Source organism: Bombina bombina, chromosome 6 (genome assembly GCF_027579735.1).
Source record: "Bombina bombina isolate aBomBom1 chromosome 6, aBomBom1.pri, whole genome shotgun sequence".
Lineage (NCBI taxonomy): Eukaryota > Metazoa > Chordata > Amphibia > Anura > Bombinatoridae > Bombina > Bombina bombina.
In genome coordinates, this window is record NC_069504.1 from 428,049,457 (window position 1) to 428,067,206 (window position 17,750).

A 17,750-nucleotide genomic window follows, 5' to 3' on the forward strand; every position below is an offset into this window, starting at 1 on the left:
CCACAGCAAAGCTGTTAAATATCATCTCCCTTCCCTCCAACCCCAGTCATTCTCTTTGCCTATGTTAAGAGCAGGGAGGTGGTAAATTAGGTGTTAGAAAAGATTCTTCAATCAAGAGTTTATTATTTTTAAAAGTAGTACAAGATGGTGCTGCTTTGTTCTAGGGTGTAGCCGTAGTCCATATCGGTCTCTTCTGTAGAGCAGTGGTGACTTTAGAGCAATGGGAACTTGTTGGACATAATTCTCACTGCGCCTCCCATACTGTTGCTGCCCTAACCCTGAAAAACTGAGGGCTATTACTCAGTCCTTTCTCTTGTTTCACAGGTCCATGTGAGGGAGAGGACCTCTCAAACCTGGGAGCTGCCTTGCTGTCGGGCAGAATATGAGGTAAGTGCTGACTTTTATTTCTGCAGTTAATAGAAGAAAACTCAGAAAAAGTTGGGCATGTTATTTCATAGATTGGGACATATAAGGAGCTTTCATTGGAATTGGGCACTTTATATTCTTTAGACATAAAATCTCCTATGTACTCAGGAGACACTATGTGGGCAGCCTAGACGCAGGCACTGGGGCATAAAAATATTTGTGGTGGTTGACATCACCCGGCGGTTTCATAAACAAATATGCGGACCGTGAGATTACTGTATTGGCGACGCCCACGATGGGCGGTACTAAAGGAGGCGGCTATTGCGTTGCGCACCTTTTCTCCTTCACTTTCTGAGAACGAGAGGGAAGTTGTACAGTTGCTTTCTTTCATGTAATTGGCAAGAGTCCATGAGCTAGTGACGTATGGGATATACAATCCTACCAGGAGGGGCAAAGTTTCCCAAACTTCAAAATGCCTATAAATACACCCCTCACCACACCCACAATTCAGTTTTACAAACTTTGCCTCCTATGGAGGTGGTGAAGTAAGTTTGTGCTAAGATTTCTACGTTGACATGCGCTTCTCAGCATTTTGAAGCCCGATTCCTCTGAGTACAGCGAATGTCAGAGGGACGTTGAGAGTATTACTTATTGAATGCAGTGATTTTCCTAACAGGGGTCTATTTCATAGGTTCTCTGTTATCGGTCGTAGAGATTCATCTCCTACCTCCCTTTTCAGATCGACGATATACTCTCATATACCATTACCTCTACTGATAACCATTTCAGTACTGGTTTGGCTATCTGCTATATGTGGATGGGTGTCTTTGGTAAGTATGTTTTTATTTCTTAAGACACCTCGGCTATGGTTTCGCACTTTATGCATTTATATAAAGTTCTAAATATATGTATTGTTCTTATATTTGCCATGAGTCAGGTTCATGTATTTCCTTTTACAGATTGTCAGTTTCAGATGGGAAAGTTAATATTTCTTACCTGGGGTTTAGTCTTTTTTTCAATTGACTACTTGTTTTAATTTGCGGGCTGTTTTAGGCTCGCGGGTGCGCTAAATGCCACACTTTATTGCATCATTCTTTGTGCGAGAATTTTTTGGCGCGAAAAGGGCACGTCCGTTGACGCAAGTTCGTTATTTCCGGCGTCTTAGTTGACGCAGGGGTTCACACAGGGTTGCATCTTTAGTGACGCGAGTATGTTGCTTCCGGACATGGTTGGCGCCAAAAAAAATTCTAGTTACGTTGTGCGTCATACATGGCGCCAGACTTTTTTTATTATTTATTGCCCCATTGCTTTTGCCTCTTGCCTTTCTCTAAGTCAGAGGGCTATGCTATTTGCATTTTTCCCATTCCTGAAACTGTCATATAAGGAAATTGATCATTTTGCTTTGTATGTTGTTTTTTCTTTTACATTCTGCAAGATGTCTCAATCTGATCCTGCCTCAGAAGTATCTGCTGGAACTTTGCTGCCTGAGATTGGTTCTACAAAAGCTAAGTGCATTTGTTGTAAAATTGTGGAGATTATATCTCCTAATGTCATTTGTATTAGTTTTCATGATAAACTTTTACATGCAGATAGTGTCCATCAGTAATAATACATTGCCAGTTGCAGTTCCTTCAACTTCTAATGTACATGATATACCTGTGAATTTTAAAGAATTTGTTACTGATTCTATTCAGAAGGCTTTGTCTGCATTTCCACCTTCTAATAAGCGTAAGAGGTCTTTTAAAACTTCTCATAAAGTTGATGAAATTTCAAATGACTGACAACATAATGAATAATCCACTTCTGATGAGGATCTATCAGATTCCGAAGATCCATCCTCAGACATTGACACTGACAAATCTACTTATTTTTTTAAAATAGAGTATATGCGTTCTTTGTTAAAAGAAGTGTTAATTACTTTGGATATTGAGGAAGCTAGTCCTCTTGATATTAAAACTAGTAAACATTTAAATGCTGTTTTTAAACCTACTGTGGTTACTCCAGAGGTTTTTCCTATTCCTGATGCTATTTCTGACATGATTTTTAAGGAATGGAATAAGCCAGATACTCCTTTTAATCCTTCTGCAAGGTTTAAAAAATTGTATCCTTTACCAGCGGTTGCAATAGAGTATTGGGAAAAAATCCCCAGAGTTGATGGGGCTATTTCTGCTCTTGCTAAACGAACCACTATTCCTATGGAAGATAGTACTTCCTTTAAAGATCCTTTAGATAGGAAGCTTGAATTGTATCTAAGAAAAGCCTATTATATTCAGGTCATCTTCTTAGGCCTGCAATTACTTTGGCGGATGTTGCAGCTGCTTCAACTTTTTGGTTGGAGAATTTAGCGCAACAAGAATTGGATTCTGACATATCTAGCATTGTTAGCTTACTGCAACATGCTAATCATTTTATTGTGATGCCATTTTCGATATCAAAATTTATGATAGATCCATGTCTTTAGCTATTTTAGCTAGAAGAGCTTTGTGGTTTAAATCTTGGAATGCTGATATGACATCTAAGTCTAGATTACTATCTCTTTATTTCCACGGTAATAAGTTATTTGGTTCTTAGTTGGATTCTATTATTTCAACTGTTACTGGGGGAAAGGAGTTTTTTTGCCTCAGGATAAAAAAACCTAAGGGTAGATCTAAGGCTTCTAATAGTTTTTGTTCCTTTCGACAATATAAGGAACAAAAACCTAATCCTTCCCCCAAGGAATCTGTTTCCAATTTGAAGCCTTCCTCAAATTGGAATAAATCCAAGCCTTTCAAGGAACCAAAGTCAGCCCCTAACTCCGCATGAAGGTGCGGCCCTCATTCCAGCCCAGCTGGTAGGGGGCAGATTAAGGTTTTTCAAGGATGTTTGGATAAATTCTGTCCAAAATCAATGGATTCAGAGCATTGTCTCTCAAGGGTATCGAATAGGATTCAGAGTAAGACCTCCTGTGAGGAGATTTTTTCTCTCACGCATCCCAGTGAATCCAGTAAAAGCTCAGGCTTTCCTGAAGTGTGTTTCCGATCTGGAGGTTTCATGGGTAATCATGCTGGTTCCTTTTCAGGAACAAGGCCTGGGGTTATATTCAAATCTATTCATTGTCCCAAAGAAAGAAAATTCATTCAGACCAGTTTTGGATCTGAACATTTTGAATCGTTGTGTAAGAGTACCAACTTTCAAGATGGTGACTATAAGGACTATTCTGCCTTTTGTTCAGCAAGGACATTATATGTCTACAATAGACTTGCAGGATGCTTACCTTCATATTCCGATTCATCCAGAACATTATAAGTTCCTGAGATTCTCTTTTCTAGACAAGCATTACCAATTTGTTGCTCTTCCATTTGGCCTAGCAACAGCTCCAAGAATCTTTTCAAAGGTTCTAGGTGCCCTACTCTCTGTAATCAGAGAACAGGGTATTGCGGTGTTTCGTTATTTGGACGATATCTTGGTACTAGCTCAGTCTTTATGTTCTGCAGAATCTCACACAAATCAACTAGTGTTGTTTCTTCGGAAAATGGTTGGAGGATCAATTTACCAAAATGTTTCTTGATTCCTCAGACAAGGGTCACCTTTTTAGGCTTCCAGATAGAGACAGTCATGGACACTGAATCTAACAGACAAGAGACGTTTAAAATTGGTTGCAGCCTGCCGGCACCTTCAGTCTCAGTCATTCCCTTCAGTGGCTATGTGCATGGAAGTTTTAGGTCTCATGACTGCAGCATCGGACGTAATCCCCTTTGCTCGTTTTCACATGAGACCGCTACATCTTTGTATGCTGAATCAATGGTGCAGGGATTATACAACGATATCACAATTAATATCCTTAAATCCCAATGTTCGACACACTCTGACGTGGTGGATAGATCACCATCGTTTCAAGGGGCTTCTTTGTTCGGCCAACCTGGACTGTGATCACAACAAATGCGAGTCTTTCAGGTTGGGGAGCTGTTTGGGGATCTCTGACAGCACAAGGGGTTTGGAAATCTCAAGAGGCGAGATTACCAATAAATATTTTAGAACTCTGTGCAATTCTCGGAGCTCTTCAGTTTTGGCCTCTGTTAAAGAGAGAACCGTTCATTTGTTTTCAGACAGACAATACCACAACAGTGGCATATGTCAATCATCAGGGTGGGACTCTGTCCCCAAGCTATGAAAGAAGTATCTCGCATACTTGCTTGGGCGGAATCCAGCTCCTGTCTAATCTCTGCAGTGCATATCCCAGGTGTAGACAATTGGGAGGAGGATTATCTCAGCCGTCATACTTTACATCCAGGGAGTGGTCTCTCCATCCAGATGTGTTTTCTCAGATTGTTCAGATGTGGGGGCTTCCAGCGATAGATCTCATGGCCTCTCATCTAAACAAGAAACTTCCCAGATACCTGTCCAGGGATGTTCAGGCGGAAGCAGTGGATGCGCTGACACTTCCTTGGTGTTATCATCCTGCTTACATTTTCCCGCCTCTAGTTCTTCCAAGAGTGATCTCCAAAATCATCATGGAACAATCGTTAGGGTTGCTGTGGCTCCAGCATGGCCACACAGGTTTTGGTATGTGGATCTTGTTCGGATGTCCAGTTGCCAACCTTAGCCACTTCCGTTAAGGCCGGACCTACTGTTTCAAGGTCCGTTTTTCCATCAGGATCTCAAATCATTAAATTTTAAGTTATGGAAATTGAACGCTTAGTTCTAAGTCATAGAGGTTTCTCTGACTCAGTGATTAATACTATGTTACAAGCTCGTAAATCTGTCTCTAGAAAGATTTATTATAGAGTTTGGAAGACTTATATTTCATGGTGTTCTTCTCATAAATTCTCTTGGCATTCTTTTAGAATTCCTAGAATTTTACAGTTTCTTCAGGATTTTGGATAAGGGTTTGTCTGCAAGTTCCTTGAAGGGACAAATCTCTGCTCTTTCCGTTTTATTTCACAGAAAGATTGCTATACTTCCTGATATTCACGGTTTTGTACAGGCTTTAGTTCGTATTAAGCCTGTCATTAAATCAATTTCTCCTCCTTGGAGTCTTAATTTGGTTTTGAATGCTTGACAGGCTCCTCCATTTGAGCCTATGAATTCTTTGGACATTAAACTACTTTCTTGGAAAGTGTTGTTCCTTTTGGCTATCTCTTCTGCTAGAAGAGTTTCTGAGCTATCTGCTCTTTCTTGTGAGTCTCCTTTTCTGATTTTTCATCAGGATAAGGCAGTTTTGCAGACTTCTTTTCAATTTTTACCTAAGGTTGTGAATTCTAATAACATTAGTAGAGAAATTGTTGTCCCTTCCTTGTGTCCTAATCCTAAGAATTCTTTGGAAAGATCCTTACATTCTTTGGATGTGGCGAGCTTTGAAATATTATGTGGAAGCTACTAAAGATTTCAGGAAGACTTCCAGTCTATTTGTTTTATTTTCTGGTCCTATGAAAGGTCAGAAGGCTTCTGCTATTTCCTTGGCTTCTTGGTTAAAACTTTTGATTCATCAAGCTTATTTGGAGTCGGGTCAGGCCCCACCTCAGAGAATTACAGCTCATTCTACTAGATCAGTCTCCACTTCGTGGGCCTTTAAGAATGAAGCTTCAGTTGATCAGATTTGCAAATCGGCAACTTGGTCCTCTTTGCATACATTTACTAAATTCTACAGTTTTGATGTTTGTTTTTTTTTTTTTTAACATTATTTTTATTGAGGTAAAAATGGCTTTTACAATATAGTCATATCAGGAAAGATACAATTTACATATGTCATGTAGGGATAAACGAAACAACAAAAAAGGTCAATACAATACAGCATGTGGAAACATCAACACATAGCACACCGACATGACATGATATTCTAGAACCTCATTTTTTTTTAGTTTTGTTGGTTCATAATGTCCTCCAAGCAAACAGGTCCACTCAAGGGACCATAAACTGTGGTCAACCACTGAAGACACATTAATGAAGCTAATATCAAAAAGTCCAGTGTGAATGGATATATATAATAGCGGCAAACTTTGGGTACTGTAACCAATATCAAAATAAAAAAATACAGGAGGACACCTAAATTACTCTCAGATAATGTCAATTAACATCAAACGCCATAAACTGATAAAAGTGTTGTGCTGAAACAGTCCTCAGTTGCCACTGTAAGCATAGTTGGTTATTAACATTGAACATTGGTAATAACATAAACAATAGTACAATTATTAGTCTAGACAATCTTCCATTAACCAGAAAATCATAAACATAGCAAATTTCTTGTACTAGGGCCCGAAGAACCTATTTAAGGAATATAGGACAAAACTTAGTCACGGTTCTTCAGACTAGGCAGAGGCTACTTAAAAAGGGAATGCGGAGGAGGAGGTATTCAACCATTACCGCATAAAAGTGATGGGGGCGGAGGTTATTCAAGTAATAGTCTACTCCTTCATCATTGTTGGCCCACATACCAGATATTTAAAACAACTCTATCAATGGTGAGAAAATAAAAAAACAGAATTTATGTTTACCTGATAAATTTCTTTCTCCTACGGTGTGTCCGGTCCACGGTTTCATCCTTACTTGTGGGAATATTCTCTTCCCTAACAGGAAATGGCAAAGAGAGCACAGCAAAAGCTGTCCATATAGCTCCCCCTCTGGCTCCGCCCCCTAGTCATTCGACTGACGGTTAGGAGAAAAAGGAGAAACTATAGGGTGCCGTGGTGACTGTAGTTTACAAAAACAAAATTTTTTAAACCTGACTAAAAGCCAGGGCGGGCCGTGGACCGGACACACCGTAGGAGAAAGAAATTTATCAGGTAAACATAAATTCTGTTTTCTCCTACATTGGTGTGTCCGGTCCACGGCTTCATCCTTACTTGTGGGAACCAATACCAAAGCTTTAGGACACGGATGAAGGGAGGGAACAAGTCAGGTAACCTAAACGGAAGGCACCACAGCTTGCAAACCTTTCTCCCAAAAACAGCCTCCGAAGAAGCATAAGTATCGAATTTGTAAAATTTGGCAAAAGTATGCAGAGAAGACCAAGTCGCTGCCTTACAGATCTGATCAACAGAAGCCTCGTTCTTGAAGGCCCATGTGGAAGCCACAGCTCTAGTAGAGTGAGCTGTAATTCGTTCAGGAGGCTGCCGTCCGGCAGTCTCATAAGCCAATCGGATGATGCTTTTCAGCCAAAAAGAAAGAGAGGTAGCAGTGGCTTTCTGCCCTCTCCTCTTACCAGAATAAACGACAAAGATGATGTTTGTCTGAAATCCTTTGTTGCTTCTAAATAGAATTTTAAAGCACGGACCACATCCAGGTTGTGTAACAAACGTTCCTTCTTTGAAACTGGATTCAGACATAGAGAAGGAACAACTATTTCCTGGTTAATATTCCTGTTGGAAACTACTTTTGGAAGAAAACCAGGCTTGGTACGTAAAACTACCTTATCTGCATGGAATACCAGATAGGGAGAAGTACACTGCAAAGCAGATAATTCAGAAACTCTTCTAGCAGAAGAAAAACTAAAAACAGAACTTTCAAAGATAGTAACTTAATATCTATGGAATGCAAAGGTTCAAACGGAACCCCTTGAAGAACTGAAAGAACTAAGTTTAGACTCCATGGAGGAGTCATAGGTCTGTAAACAGGCTTGATTCTGACTAACGCCTGTACAAACGCTTGTACATCTGGCACGGCTGCCAGACGTTTGTGCAACAAGACAGACACAGCAGGTATCTGTCCCTTTAGCTGACAGACCTTTCTCCAAACCCTCTTGGAGAAAGGAAAGAATCCTAGGAAATTTGATTTTACTCCAAGAAAAACCCTTGGATTCGCACCAACGCATATATTTGTGCCATATCTTGTGGTAAATCTTCCTAGTCACAGGCTTTCTGGCTTGAACCAGAGTATAACTGAATCTGAAAACCCACGCTTAGGTAGAATCAAGCGTTCAATTTCCAAGCAGTCAGTTGCAGAGAGACTAGATTTGGATGTTCGAATGGACCTTGTACTAGAAGATCCTGTCTCAAAGGTAGCTTCCATGGTGGAGCCGATGACATATTCACCAGGTCTGCATACCAAGTCCTGCGTGGCCACGCAGGAGCTATTAGAATCACAGAGGCCTTCTCCTGTTTGATCCTGGCTACCAGCCTGGGAAGGAGAGGGAACGGTGGAAACACATAAGCTAGATTGAACGACCAAGGCGCCACTAATGCATCCACTAGTGTCGCCCTGGATCTGGACCCGTATCGAGGAACTTTGAAGTTCTGACGAGACGCCATCAGATCCATATCCAGAGTGCCCCATAGTTGAGTTAACTGGGCAAAGACCTCCAGGTGGAGTTCCCACTCCCCCGGATGGAAAGTCTGACGACTCAAATAATCCGCCTCCCAGTTGTCTACTCCTGGGATGTGGATTGCAGATAGGTGGCAGGAGTGATCCTCCTGCCCATTTGATGATCTTGGATACCTCTGTCATCGCCAAGGAACTCTTTGTTCCCCCCTGATGATTGATGTACGCTACAGTCGTCATGTTGTCCGACTGAAATCTTATGAATCTGGCCTTCGCTAGGTGAGGCCAGGCCAGGAGCGCATTGAATATCGCTCTCGTTCCAAAATGTTTATCAGGAGAAGGGACTCTTCCCGAGACCATAGACCCTGAGCTTTCAGGGAGTCCCAGACCGCGCCCCAGCCTAAGAGACTGGCATCGGTCGTGACGATGACCCACTCTGGTCTGCGGAAACTCATTCCCTGAGACAGGTGATCCTGAGTCAACCACCAGCGGAGTGAGTCTCTGGTTACCTGGTCTACTTGAATCTGGGGAGACAAGTCTGCATAATCCCCATTCCACTGTTTGAGCATGCACAGTTGCAATGGTCTTAGATGAATTCGAGCAAAAGGAACCACGTCCATTGCTGCAACCATTAGTCCTATTACCTCCATGCACTGAGCTATGGAAGGCTGAGGAATAGATTGAAGAACTTGACAAGCGTTTAGAAGTTTTAATTTTCTGACCTCTGTCAGAAAAAATCTTCATTTCTACAGGATCTATTATTGTTCCCAGAAAGGGAACCCTTGTAGACGGGGACAGGGAACTCTTTTCTACGTTCACCTTCCACCCATGAGACCTGAGAAAGGCTAATACAATGTCTGTATGAGCCCTTGATCTGGAAAGGGACGACGCTTGGATTAGGATGTCGTCTAAGTAAGGTGCCACCGCAATGCCCCTCGGTCTTAGAACCGCTAGTAGGGACCCTAGCACCTTTGTGAAAATTCTGGGAGCAGTGGCTAAACCGAACGGAAGAGCCACGAACTGGTAATGTTTGTCCAGAAAGGCGAACCTTAGGAACTGATGATGATCTTTGTGGATAGGAATATGTAGGTACGCATCCTTTAAGTCCACGGTAGTCATGTATTGACCCTCCTGGATTGTTGGTAAAATCGTTCGAATGGTTTCCATTTTGAATGATGGAACTCTGAGGAATTTGTTTAGAATTTTTAAATCCAGAATTGGCCTGAAAGTTCCCTCTTTTTTGGGAACTACAAACAGGTTTGAGTAAAAACCCAGACCTTGTTCCGCATTTGGAACTGGGTGTATCACTCCCATCTTTAATAGGTCTCCTACGCAATGTAAGAATGCCTGTCTCTTTATCTGGTCTGAAGATAAGCGAGACATGTGGAACCTTCCCCTTGGAGGAAGTTCCTTGAACTCTAGAAGATACCCCTGAGAGACTATTTCTAGTGCCCAGGGATCCGGAACATCTCTTGCCCAAGCCTGAGCAAAGAGAGAAAGTCTGCCCCCTACTAGATCCGGTCCCGGATCGGGGGCTACCCCTTCATGCTGTCTTGGTAGCCGCAGCAGGCTTCTTGGCCTGTTTACCCTTGTTCCAGCCTTGCATTGGTTTCCATGCTGGCTTAGGCTTGGAAGCGTTACCCTCTTGTCTAGAGGCTGCAGAGTTGGGAGACGGTCCGTTCCTGAAATTGCGAAAGGAACGAAAATTAGATTTGTTCTTAGCCTTGAAAGGCCTATCCTGTGGGAGGGCATGGCCCTTTCCCCCAGTGATGTCTGAAATAATCTCCTTCAATTCTGGCCCGAAAAGGGTCTTACCTTTGAAAGGAATATTAAGCAGTTTTGTCTTGGACGACACATCCGCGACCAAGATTTTAGCCAAAGCGCCCCGCGCGTCACTATTGCAAAACCTGAATTTTTCGCCGCTAATTTAGCCAATTGAAAAGCGGCATCTAAAATAAAGGAATTAGCCAACTTTAGTGCGTGAATTCTGTCCATGACTTCCTCATATGGAGTCTCCTTATGGAGCGAATTTTCTAGTTTCTCGAACCAAAAAGACGCCGCCGTGGTGACAGAAATAATGCACGAAATTGGTTGGAGAAGGAAACCTTGCTGAACAAATATCTTTTTAAGCAATCCTTCCAATTTTTTATCCATAGGATCTTTGAAAGCACAACTGTTCTCAATGGGAATAGTTGTGCGTTTGGCCAACGTAGAAACTGCCCCCTCAACCTTAGGGACTGTTTGCCATGCGTCCCTTCTGGGTCGACAATGGTCACTATGTCCGCCACCCTCTTGGGTATCGGAAAGGCATCAGCGTGCACAGGGACCTCTATCAATTGTCCATTTTGCACAATTTCTCTGGAATCACCAAAGAGTCACAATCATCAAGAGTAGTTAGCACCTCCTTAAGCAGGGCACGGAGATGTTCTAACTTAAATTTAAATGCCACGATATCAGGTTCTGCCTGCTGAGAAACTTTTCCTGAATCAGAAATTTCTCCCTCAGACAGACCCTCCCTCACTGCCAATTCAGACTGGTGTGAGGGTATAACAGATAAATTATCGTCAGCGCCCACTTGCTCATCCTCTGTATTTAAAACTGAGCAATCACGCTTTCTGGGAAATGCTGGCAGTTTGGATAAAAGATTTGCTATAGAATTATCCATTACTGCAGTTAATTGCTGCATAGTAACAAGCATTGGCGCGCTAGATGTACTAGGTATCGCCTGCGCGGGCAAAACTGGTGTTGACACAGAAGGAGAGGATTATGAACTATCCCCACTACCTTCATTTGAAGAATCATCTTGGGCAACCTTATTAAATGTGACAGTACTGTCCTTACTTTGTTTGGACGCCATGGCACAATTTGAACATACATTTAAAGGGGGAACCACCTTGGCCTCCATACACACAGAACATATGCTATCTGAAGGTATAGACATGTTAGACAGACTTTGGCAGGCTATTAATGCAATAAAACCGTTTTTAAACAAAACAGTTACTGTCTCTTTAAATAATAAAAAGAGCACACTTTATTTCTGAATGTTTGAAAAACTATGAAGGAAATATCCGATCTTTACAAAATTTGCACCCTAGTGTCTTAATGCTTTGAAAGTATTGCACACCAAATTTCAAGTCCCTAATCCCTTAAATGAGCAAACCGGAGCTAATTGTTCAATTTACCAGTTTTAAACCCACTACAGTCCCTGCCACAGCCTTTGCTGCGGCTTTTAACTTCCTTGGGGGTTATTCACCACAGAAATAAGCCTTCTTGAAATCGCTTTTATGGCCACAGGACCCTCTCACATGAAGCTGCATGCACTGCTTCTAGAAGTATCTGCGCAATTGAGGCGCGAAAATGAGGCCTCCTCCCTCTGCATACCAGAGTGAAGGGGCCTTCCTGACTAGATTATGTGTCTAAACAACTGCCAGGCGTAATAAAAACGTTCCCAAAAGTGTTTCAAATCACAAAACACTCCAAAAGTCATATAAATATTATATAAATCAATCGATTTATCCCACAATAGTGTCAACCAGTATAGAGCCCATTTATAAGCCTTCATTCTGTTATGAGTCTAAGAAAATGGCTTACCGATCCCATAAGGGAAAATGACAGTTTTCTAGCATTACTATGTCTTGTTAGAAAAGAGACTAGTCATACCTGGAGCAGAAAAGTCTGCAAACTGTTCCCCCCAACTGAAGTTCTCTGGTTTCAACAGTCCTGCGTGGGAACAGCAATGGATTTTAGTTACTGTTGCTAAAATCATACTCCTCTTTTAACAGAACTCTTCATCACTTTCTGTTGTAGAGTAAATAGTACAAACTGGCACTATTTTAAAATAACAAACTCTTGATAGAAGAAATAAAACTACAACTAACACCACATACTCTTTACCATCCCCGTGGAGATGCTACTTGTTCAGAGCGGCAAAGAGAATGACTGGGGGGCGGAGCCAGAGGGGGAGCTATATGGACAGCTTTTGCTGTGCTCTCTTTGCCATTTCCTGTTAGGGAAGAGAATATTCCCACAAGTAAGGATGAAGCCGTGGACCGGACACACCAATGTAGGAGAAAAGAGGATCTAGAAACAGCTATTCCCCAAGGGCTCCCAAGTTAAATGGCAACTTATAAGCACTGTGTAACACTAATTATATGTTTTGAGTAAAAGTTACTAAAGAGAAATCTAAATGAAAGTACTAGCTTGACATCCAAGGCAAGACAGTGTAGTGGGGGCAATGATTTCTAAATGTACTACTATAGGCATGGTAGTGGAACACTAACAATGCAGGACAGAAGTATATCGGCAGTCAAGAGGAGCAGCATACCACGTGAACAATATAAACAATAGTAGCTCCCATAGCTAAGTTCCCACACATCTACTTTTCAGTACAGATAAGTGTATTTAGGATTGATGAGGTATGACCCAGACTATTATGCCCATATATGCTGAAGGATGGCCTCACTCTTTATAAGGCATAAAATCTATGTTCCACAGAAAGCTGAATGCAAAAAGCTTACTGTACATTCATGTGAGAAGGAGAGCAGCCAATAATTCAAAATCTCCCAGCTACATACAGGAAGTAAACCAGACAATAATATAAAAGAATCATGCAAAACATTGTGTGCAATATAGTGGAGTTGTTAATGTTCAGGTTTAATGCTTAATATCGATCGCCAAGCTTAAGAGCTGCAGCATACCTAAAAGCTGTAGTCCTCTAAGTATATCAGCCAACAACCCACCTAAATGGATATGAGCACATTAGTTAAAGGAATATAAACGTATGCATAGGGTTATAACCACTGAGATCTGATCCAAGAATATATAGAAATTTTAGCAACAGAGACCAATCACCATGCAGAGTATGCTTCTAAACTGACCTTACATTATTAAAATGGCTGTTGATAGCGTGCAACAGCTTAAAACTGTCAGATATTTGGGCTTTATCTTATACTACAATGCCTGAAAACAAGGAGTACACCAACATACAAAAAAGTAAGCATGAGACCAGAGGGGATTGTGCATCTCACAGCAATCACACTCTAAACACAAAGGAATCAGGAGCAATACATTTTTCATTATAGAAAGAGAAAAGTTGGAGATACAACTACAAATTACTAAAACGTCTACATTATAAACTGTAGAGGGGTTGTGTTATCCTCAGTGAGTGGTAGGAGCAAGATTTTCATAACAGAGTTTCGGTTTGTCTCTCGTGTTTGTCTTTGTCTTAACCTACTCCCATTCTCACGGCTATTACGGTGCATAAATAAAGCAAACCTGTTCCAGTAAGAGAATAGTTGTTGCCATCATCTGCAACAAGTTGAGCAATATTTAGCAAGAGCAAGAGACATCGCTTCCCCTGTGCTAGAGGGGTATATGATCTCCAGAGCCTTTTCTTTTTAGTACATGGCTTATTTTTCATTTGAAAGAATGAAAACGAGGAGAAGCGCTAAAAAAGCTAAAGGTGCTAAACAGTTTAAAAATAATTGCTATGCAGACAAAATGAAATAATTTGGGTCAGTTTACTTGTTATAATTTAAAACAAACAATCACATTGATATATGTCCTACAACAAAAGAAAAGAAAAAGACATAGATCATTTAAGAATCGGACTGCTGTTGCCAATATACACCTTATCTCAGTATTATGAGGGAGAAGTCAGCATCAAATCTAAAGTCCTCAGATGATTCAAAAGAGAACCAAAGCCGGGTTAGTGTAGACCCGTTTTACCTTTAAGTGTACCGTCCGTGTATCAAGAGGCACCTCCGTGAGGCGTATACGTGTCCCGTGACGTCACAAATCGGGAGGTGTCGTCTCTGTATGGGCAATCCTATTGGTCAGGATAGCTTGAAGGTGAACTATAGCGGCCGCTATAATATAGATGGTGAACTCCGTCTTAGTGCAGGATCGCACGCAGGGTCACAAAATAACCAGATTTCCTCTGTAGATCTAATAACAAAAGGACCTTTAGTATGTGACTTGAGACCGGCTTCAATTTAAGCGCATGTCCCTTCACAGTGTAGTCCTCGTTTTGTCCGTGGGTAGCTGAAGAATCCTTCACTTCAAACAGAAATACAGTCCTTATAGACAAGATGTGAAGTGTAAGGCAGCTGCAATGTGTAAGGTTTAAAGTATCAAGCCGAATGTCCAAAGTGGCTTCTATATAAACCATCCCTATCTGTGTTTGAGCCAATCCGTATCGTGTATTTGACACACCCCTCTCATTAGCCAATCTTAGTCTAAGCTAATAAATCAAGCCTTCCTTTGATGTGGTGACATACCATTGGATGGGGGTGTCCCGGTCTTGTATAGTAACGCCTATTACAATCACGCCCCCTGTCAGATATACTTTGGGAAGTGTAGCGTAAGAAAACATCCGGTTAGCACACATTGTGATAATATTGTACCCACTAGTTAACCCAGCATATTGCTTGTGAGTCGTGTGACAATCGCCATTCCAATTAGTACGATCCGAAATCTCATTGCATTAATGTTGTCAGATTTGGGGCTGTAAGTGACCCACCATTGACATAGCGATATATCATTGGATGGCGCTGCATACTGTCAACACGCCCCCTTGTCAAACATATTCTAGCTAGCTTAATGTTAGAAATCCTCCGTTTGCCATACACAATAATCTTTAGGACCTGCAGAATGATTCAACATGTTGATTATAGGCCAGTCGTGTGACAATCAATATTCAGAGTAGTGTAGCAAAAAGTCTCATTACATTATTAAGGCTATCAGTACTTCTGAATTCTGTCAAACTGAATTTGGTAAATACAAAGTTCCATAGTGATACAATGCGAGCCTATTACTATCACTTTCCTTTTTTTTGCGATATATGTCTGTTCTGCATTCTTACCACTGAGTGTTGCGGGATAAATATCGTCAGTGTATGGGATCCTTAAAACCGGCATGCTTAGGAAATTGTGTTATTATTGAGGTACATGTAGAGGGTTTAAAAATACAGATTATACTTGGCTCAAATACGTGTGGGTTGTTAGAAGGAAAGTATAATACAATATGAATTGTGATGTGCACTTACAGACTGTTTATAAATGTGTATACACCAATTATTAAGAAACTGGTCATGTGTTCAACATAGCAATACATATAATTAATGCCTTGGCAAAAAGGCTAGGATAACATATACACATAGAGGGGTAACCTAAAAATAGTTAAATTGTGATTGATTTAGATACCATAGTTTGATCTATTCATTGTAGGGTTAGAAACATTTACTCTATGATATAATTTATATCAGGTATAACCCCATTCTGGGTGCACATCCAATTCCGGGATGTAATTGTTGTCCAGTTTTAAGACGTTAGCAAAATATGAGTATTGGGACATTTATTACAGATATAAATATAATATATATAAACAATTACATCCCGGAGTTGGATGTGCACTCAGAATGGGGTTATACCTGATATAAATTAAATCATAGAGTAAATGTTGCTAACCCTACAATGAATAGATCAAACTATGGTATCTAAATTCTTCTTCCTCGGGGCATTGCTCGAATCAAACAGGAGAGGGCACCGGTGATCCTCATTGCACCGGCTTGGCTTTGCAGGACTTGGTATGCAGATCTGGTGGGCATGTCGTCTCTTCCACCTTGGAGACTTCTGTTGAGGAAAGACCTTCTACTTCAAGGGCCCTTCCTTCATCCAAATCTAGTTTTTCTGAAGCGGACTGCTTGGAGATTGAACGCTTAATTTTATCCAAGCGGGGCTTTTCGGAATCGGTCATAGAGATCATGATTCAGGCTCGTAAACCTGTAACTAGAAAGATTTACCACAAGATATGGCGTAAATATCTCTATTGGTGTGAATCCAAGGGCTACTCTTGGAGTAGAGTTAGGATTCCTAGAATTTTGTCATTTCTCCAAGAAGGTTTGGAGAAAGGATTATCGACAAGTTCCCTAAAGGGTCAAATATCTGCCTTATCTATTTTGTTACATAAGCGTCTGGTGGTCGTACCAGAAGTGCAATCTTTTTGTCAGGCCTTGGTCAGGATCAGGCCTGTGTTTAAGCCAGTTACTCCTCCCTGGAGTCTTAAGTTAGTTCTTAAGGTTCTTCAAGGGGCTCCGTTTGAGCCTATGCATTCCTTAGATATTAAGTTGTTATCTTGGAAAGTTTTGTTTCTTGTTGCTATTTCTTCTGCTCGTAGAGTGTCAGAGCTCTCGGCATTGCAGTATGAGTCTCCTTACCTTATTCTTCATTCGGATAAGGTAGTTTTACGTACTAAATTAGGATTTCTTCCTAAAGTAGTTAGTGACCGGAACATTAATCGGGAGATTGTTGTTCCTTCCTTGTGCCCTAATCCTTCCTCTCAGAAGGAGCGGCTTCTGCACAATTTGGACGTGGTACGTGCTTTAAAATTTTACCTACAGGCGACTAAGGATTTCCGTCAGTCTTCTGCCTTGTTTGTGGTTTTCTCGGGAAAACGTAAGGGTCTGAAAGCCACAGTTACTTCTTTCTTTTTGGCTGAAGAGTATCATATGTTTTGCCTATGAGACTGCTGGACAGCACCCTCCAGAGAGAGTTAAGGCTCCTTCCACGAGGGCTGTTCCTCATGGGAACAGATTTGCAAGGCTGCAACTTCGTCCTCTCTTCACACTTTTTCAAAGTTCTATAAATTTGACACTTTTGCCTCGACTGAGGCCACTTTTGGGAGAAAGGTTCTTCAAGCAGTGGTGCCTTCCGTTTAGGTTCCCTGTCTTGTCCCTCCCGTATCATCTGTGTACTCTAGCTTGGGTATTGATTCCCAATAGTACTTAGATGATCCGTGGACTTGTGTCATTAAAAAGAAAAGAAAATTTATGCTTACTTGATAAATTTATTTTTTGACACGATGAGTCCACGGCCCGCCCTGTTTTATTGACAGGTTGTTGGTTTGTTATAAGCTTCAGACACCTCTGCACCTTGTTACTTCCTTTCTCTCCTTTACTTCGGTCGAATGACTGGGGTGGGAGGGAAGTGAGGTGATATTTATCAGCTTTGCTGTGGTGCTCTTTGCCCCCTCCTGCTGGGCAGGAGTGATATTCCCAATAGTAATTAGATGATCCGTGGACTCGTCATATCAAAAAAGAAATACATTTATCAGGTAAGCATACATTTTTAACCAAATAAACATCCTTTTTTTCT

The 17,750-nt window shown here is 41.2% G+C and overlaps 1 protein-coding gene across 2 annotated transcripts in view; it reads left to right on the forward strand.

The window, feature by feature from the left end:
* Positions 1 to 17,750, forward strand: part of AFF4 (ALF transcription elongation factor 4) — a 433,430-nt gene that overhangs the window by 267,879 nt on the left and 147,801 nt on the right. The gene's annotated exons all lie outside the window — the stretch shown is intronic.